General features: G+C 44.1%; 1 long non-coding RNA gene across 1 annotated transcript; it reads left to right on the forward strand.

The window, feature by feature from the left end:
• The first annotated feature begins 1508 nt into the window (after positions 1–1508).
• On the forward strand, positions 1509–2911 carry LOC123116244 (uncharacterized). The gene is made up of 2 exons (XR_006456998.1): positions 1509–1911; positions 2245–2911. It is a non-coding gene; the product is annotated as an uncharacterized lncRNA (long non-coding RNA).
• The last annotated feature ends 2808 nt before the right edge of the window (positions 2912–5719 follow it).

The raw sequence follows: 5719 nt of genomic DNA on the forward strand, positions 1-5719 counted from the left end.
CGAATGAGGTAGTAGCCATGTCTCGTGAGTAGGAAGAGGGAGTTCGGAGAGGAGCGAGCTCACCTTATCTTCGATAGCCTTAGCTCGGGCCCTTGTCATGGGTCCAAGTGGTGTTGAGGGAGATGTAGGCACGTCCATGAGGATGAGCGAGGGATGCTCCGCATCACCTCCTCATCAAGGTTCTCCCAATGTCTCAAGCGTTTCTTTGCCCCATGGACTAGGACAGTGTGCGGATTTCCTTGTGTTTATATTGGCAGTTTTCTCCCTAAATTCCAAGCTTGTCACCGCCCTAACTCTAAAAGGATATTTACACCACGACCTAAATATAGCATCTCGCCATAGATGTATGTTCTGCCAAATTCATAGATGAGGCATTCTATTAAAGCCTCGAAATAATACATAGGACACCATACATTTTCAACAACACTAAGTCAAAAAGATGTTTAGGATGCACGCAGTCAAACAAACACAAAATGAAAGAAAAGCACGACGATCAATTGTCATGCGATGAACATCAGCACGTAACAATAATTTGCAACTCCAACATCTTGTACTTAGAAAAACACATGTACATCGAGAAAGGTCCTCTTAAAACCTTGCTTCAACAAGGGAAGGACATGTCCACGTCCTTGTAAAAGGAGCAAACACCAAGACCTTCCGTAAAGTGGACCAACAGTAACATCTTCCCCTTCTCCCCGGATTTAAAAACACACGTTCTATTGACTCATCTTCCCCACAGAACGCATGTTCTATATCCTGTCCGTCCTTCCTTGATGAGGTTATCTTTGGTTGGTGATCTAAAATGTCTTATATTTGTTTACATAGGAAGTATTTTTGGATACTATGCCAAGCACCGTTTGCCCCTCTTTCAGGAATTCCACCTCTCATGGTATAGATCCGACTCATTCCTTCCTTGTTTGGCCCTTGGCCTGGCAGGTGTCAGATATGAGTGATCTCTATCATTTGCTTGTTTCTTACTTTTTTATTTTCCTTCAATAATAGTGTACTAGTACAAATGCCCGTACGTTGCAACGGGTAAAAAAAATTAAGCATGCTCCATGTGCCATCACGCAACACGTTTTATATCTAATTCTGGCTAACGTGAGAAATAAGGTTATATTGAGCATATCATTTTGGATCATAAAGTCCGGACATGAAGAAGCCACCCTAACGGCACTCGTCAGGATCCAATTCAGCTCCACATTTTCATTTGATAAAAAAGTAGCTGTGCATGGAATAGTCTTTCGATGGATTATATTTTTTCTTGTTCAAAAATCACACAAAAAAATGAACCCAATCACATTTTTTTTGAAAGAGACGTACTTTTTGTATTTTTTCCAGGGCATTTTTTAGAAATTCTATCATTTTATTGTGACGACCATTTTTTTGTAAAAAATATATTTATTCTCTATTTTTTTTTTGCACTGTTTTTGGGCTTGGCCGAAGCATAAGGACTTGACCGACACACACATTCAACACGTGCTCTCTCATCTCCATGTGTTCACCTAAAAGAAAATCTTCTCTCTGTTATTAAGAAAAAGTTGCCTTCCCGTTCCCCATTCTCCCTCCCTAGTGTTGGACAGCGCCGCCGCCGCCGCCTCCCACCTTCTCGTCGTTCTCGGGGGACGAGGGCAGGAAGAATATCGTCTCCGGTGGCTGCACCATCGTGCCCTCCACCCGCGCTGCCGTATCAACGGGACCTTGCGCGGCTCCCTATTATTTCAGCTCCACCCGCGCCACCATCGACGGCGCGGCTCCTCGCACGGCTGCAGCGGCGCTCCTGGCCGGTAGAGGAGGAGTGAGAGGCCGCTGCTTCCTCAGCATGGTCCTGCTCGCCGACGACGAAGTCCTGCGAGGAGACGGCTCCACTGCTCCGAGCTCCTCCGACCTACTACTGCCGGCGCCATGGAGGTCCACCCCTCACTCTTGCCCCTCTCCCCCTCTCTTTCCATGTGCCGCACTACAGCAGCGAACTTAGTACTAATCAACACGAAAGATTACTGAAGTTAATCTGGGCAATAACATGCCATCATCCCTTAACAAAGATGCAAAGTTTAGGACTAACTGAACCATAGATTTGCATAGCAGAGGGCAAGGAACTGGTGGGAAGGTTCAGTTATGTAACTTTTGGGAAGTACAGTCAGTTATTGCATGATTAAACTACACTTGAGCACCTGTCCCTAGCCGCACAGAACAAAATGTAATGATTGCCTTACTTTGTATGCTTTTCTGAATAAAATGCAGGCTGTAGAGATGATCTGAAATAAGAGAGGACGAAACTTGTTACTTGTTCCCAGCTGTGTGTCTCCTGTTTCTTCATAGCCGTAGATGTAGCTTTTATTCTGGTTACTTGTCCTTGTCTTCTGGTGTCCTTGCCGCCGCGTTCAACCTATGCACCAAGACCCCTAGCAGCTGCAGTTGGAGTTAATCCATCTGTGGTTGGTGTTCGTGCTGCTGTTTGTATCGCTACAACAGTGAAGGCCACGGGTCAGAGTGTTTTTCGTATCTGGGAGAATGAAACATGAGGAGACTGTTGTAGCAATATTTCATCGACCAGATGAAGTTGTGGTTGGAACAGTATTGCCATTTGAAGATTCAGTTTCTGAGGAAAAAACTGGAATTCCTTGAGATGCGGGAAGAACTTATCAAGGTGATGTATGTGTCTTACAAATATTAAAAATGGACTATTTTTACATCATCTGCAAATGCAACCATGATACTTGTCGTAGATATGAAACTCACATTGGTCTGTACTTCTGGTAAGCTAGTAGTGAGTGGGGCATGTAGTCACTCTTCTTTTACTAGTTTATTGTCTTGGCTCAAAAGTCATTCACATTATGGACTTCTTTTGTCCGATATCCCATGTAACAGACGCTACTATTACATATCCTGTCACGCGCTTGTTCTGTCATGATTGAAGCTCGTTAATATTTCCTGTTCATGACCTCATGAATTTGATGGATTGAGAAGCTGTTCATGGTTTATTGCTATGAATGATTTTTTTTTTCTTGAACTCTTGGTAACCTTGCATTTGTAAATTAATGAATACTCTATAGTCTCAACTGTAAAACTATCATCTCATCTCATCTGAACTACATCAATGTTCACACCGGATGGGGAAAAGTGTATTAGTATATTATCTTTTGTGTGCTTTAGGCCCATCAATAATAAAATTTGTTTGATGGTATCTGTTAGCCCAGTTTTAAGGTTTTAGTTGATAAATACCCGACAAGTAGGTATTGGGATTTATGATTGTCTGGACCCGATTATTTTGTTGTTTTCGACATAATGCTGCGAACATTTGAGAATTATTTGATGTCTTCTATAGGAGCTCCTTTAAATGCCAAATCCTATCAGCACTTGTGAATCATCTATATACTGTGAAACCGGCTGTTCACATTCCCGTATCTATATGCTGATGTAGATATCTTTAGGAATATATAGAATCCATGTCTTGACAAATGTATTTACAAGAATTGTTTTATTTTTGTTTTTGTTGGTTTCTCGTATCTATATACTGATGTAGATATATTTAGTAATATATAAAGTCCATGTCCTGACCGATGTATTTACAAGAATTGTCTTACTTGCCCACGTATGTTCTCAGTAGTTTCGAGTTATATCGATTGCACTCCTTTGCTGATCACCACATTATCACTCTTTAAGACTGTACGATTAATTTTTTTATTCTAATCAAATTACAATAGTAGGACAGGGACACAGGGCCCTATATGCCTATGTTTGTCCTTAGAAGCATGAGGAGGTCATTGCTGATTATAAATTTGATTTGTACATACCTGACTTGTTGTTTTTGCTGTCAACGGCGATACAACACCAAAGATCACGATAAGAAGGATTGACCAAAGACTTGAATTATATTGGATTAAGGATCGACCAAAGACTTGATATAGGATTAAGGGGATTGTACATGTATATTTATAGCAGCATTTGTATCTATCAAATAGGACCTGGAGTCTGTACCCAGTAGGAGTCAGACTTGCACTTTTGAAATTGGACGGAGTTGGTTTCTTTCCCAGTTTAATTTGAACGTACGTGCAATGGTCGCTTTCCGATTTTTTATCCATCGAGTGGAACGTTTTTTTCCCTTTTTTTTGAGAATCCATCGAGCAGAAAGTGGGAGGATGGGAGCAAGGAAAGATCACGATCAGGTTCAAGTCCTAGAAAGTAGGATCACAGGCGATCTAGGAGGCGACGAGGGTTCCCTGCGCGCCGCCGGTTCCCTCTCTGTCCGTCGGCCGCTCCGGCCGTAGGAGGGAGGGGGAACCTCGGGTCTGTCCGCTAGGTGTGTGTGGTAGGGTTAGGGTTGAGGGTGACGCTGCCGAGGCCGTTGCGGTGGTGTCGCGTTGGAATAAGTTTCTTCGGGCTCCGTTCGCGGTCAGGTGAGGCTTTGGCCTTCGTCTAGGAGCCAGCGGAGTGCGGGATCCCTGGATCTCGTCGAGGTCGCGGGCTATGGTGACTGGAGGTCCATTGACACTGGCTGTTTGGGTCCTCAGATGGGTGATGGATGCAAGGAGACGAATACCCTTCTTCTTCCTTGTCGGTATGATTTGCTGCTGCTGTTCTTCTCCTTCCTCTGCACTAATGCTGGAGGGAGATTCTGCTTTGCCCGGGCGGATGGCCCGGCCGCGGTGCTGGACCTATCGGATGACTCGAGTTCTCTTTCTTCCGGAAGGGACATTTTTCGCGGTAGTCAAAGCCAAAGACGACGACGACTGTTGCAGGTGTGTTGGTTGATGTCCATGCCCTCTCAGCGCTGGTGTCAAGAAAGGAGGAAGCAGCGTCGTGGCAATTGTTCCGTAGTCGAAGATGATGACCTGCTTGCGCCTGGTTGCAGATCTTTCTGCTGCAGGGGTCTTCTCTCAAGATTCAGAAATGATGACACAGAGTTTCGGAGATCTTATTTTGTTATGGTTGTCTTAGGATACTCTAGGGGGTTGTTTGGATGGATGGAATATAGAGAATCGGTTCTATATAAAACAGAAAAATTGTTTAACCGACTAAAACCACGTTTGGCTCTTCTAACTAATCTACAGATATGCAAAACTGGATTCCTATAAACCTGGAATTTCAGGTTTGTATAAAAACGACCATTAGTCGTTTTTCTATAAACGTGATTCCTACATCTCTCTCGTTGATCCTCGTGGGCACGTTCATCAGCCAAAGAATTAGAATCTGCAGATGTGCCGGTGACCGGCGACAGCCTCGATGGGCTCTCACTAGTGTGCCACACCTCGACGCCGTCATCCTCTAGCCGCCGGCCGCCGCTTCTTCTGCGTCGTCCGTCTTGTTGTTGTCGCCGCCAAGGTCAGCTCCTTGAGCGTGTACATGCGTCGGCAGCCAGCGGAGCAAATCGATCCAGCTTGTTCCCGTCGGTAGCTAGCTTCTACATGAGCGTGTACACGACTGTCCGGCGAGATCGATGAGTCAACTCTCCTGTATTTGCGTACCTCGACGGAATGTGACGGGAAAATAAGAAGCTCACCGCATGATAGAAATAGTACTCTGAATCATTGTCGAATAAGGAACTGACAAACACACTTTCCAACACAAACGTAGTCTTATACAAACTCATTCTTAACCGAAATGATAGTAAAACTGGTTTTGCTAAAAATCAGCTAAAAACTCGTTTTCCATAAACCAACGCCTAATATTTGCTATCCAAACAACCCCTTTGTGTTTGAGTTTCAGTGTGCTTGTA

Source organism: Triticum aestivum, chromosome 5B, assembly GCF_018294505.1.
Source record: "Triticum aestivum cultivar Chinese Spring chromosome 5B, IWGSC CS RefSeq v2.1, whole genome shotgun sequence".
In the NCBI taxonomy this organism is placed as follows: Eukaryota; Viridiplantae; Streptophyta; class Magnoliopsida; order Poales; family Poaceae; genus Triticum; species Triticum aestivum.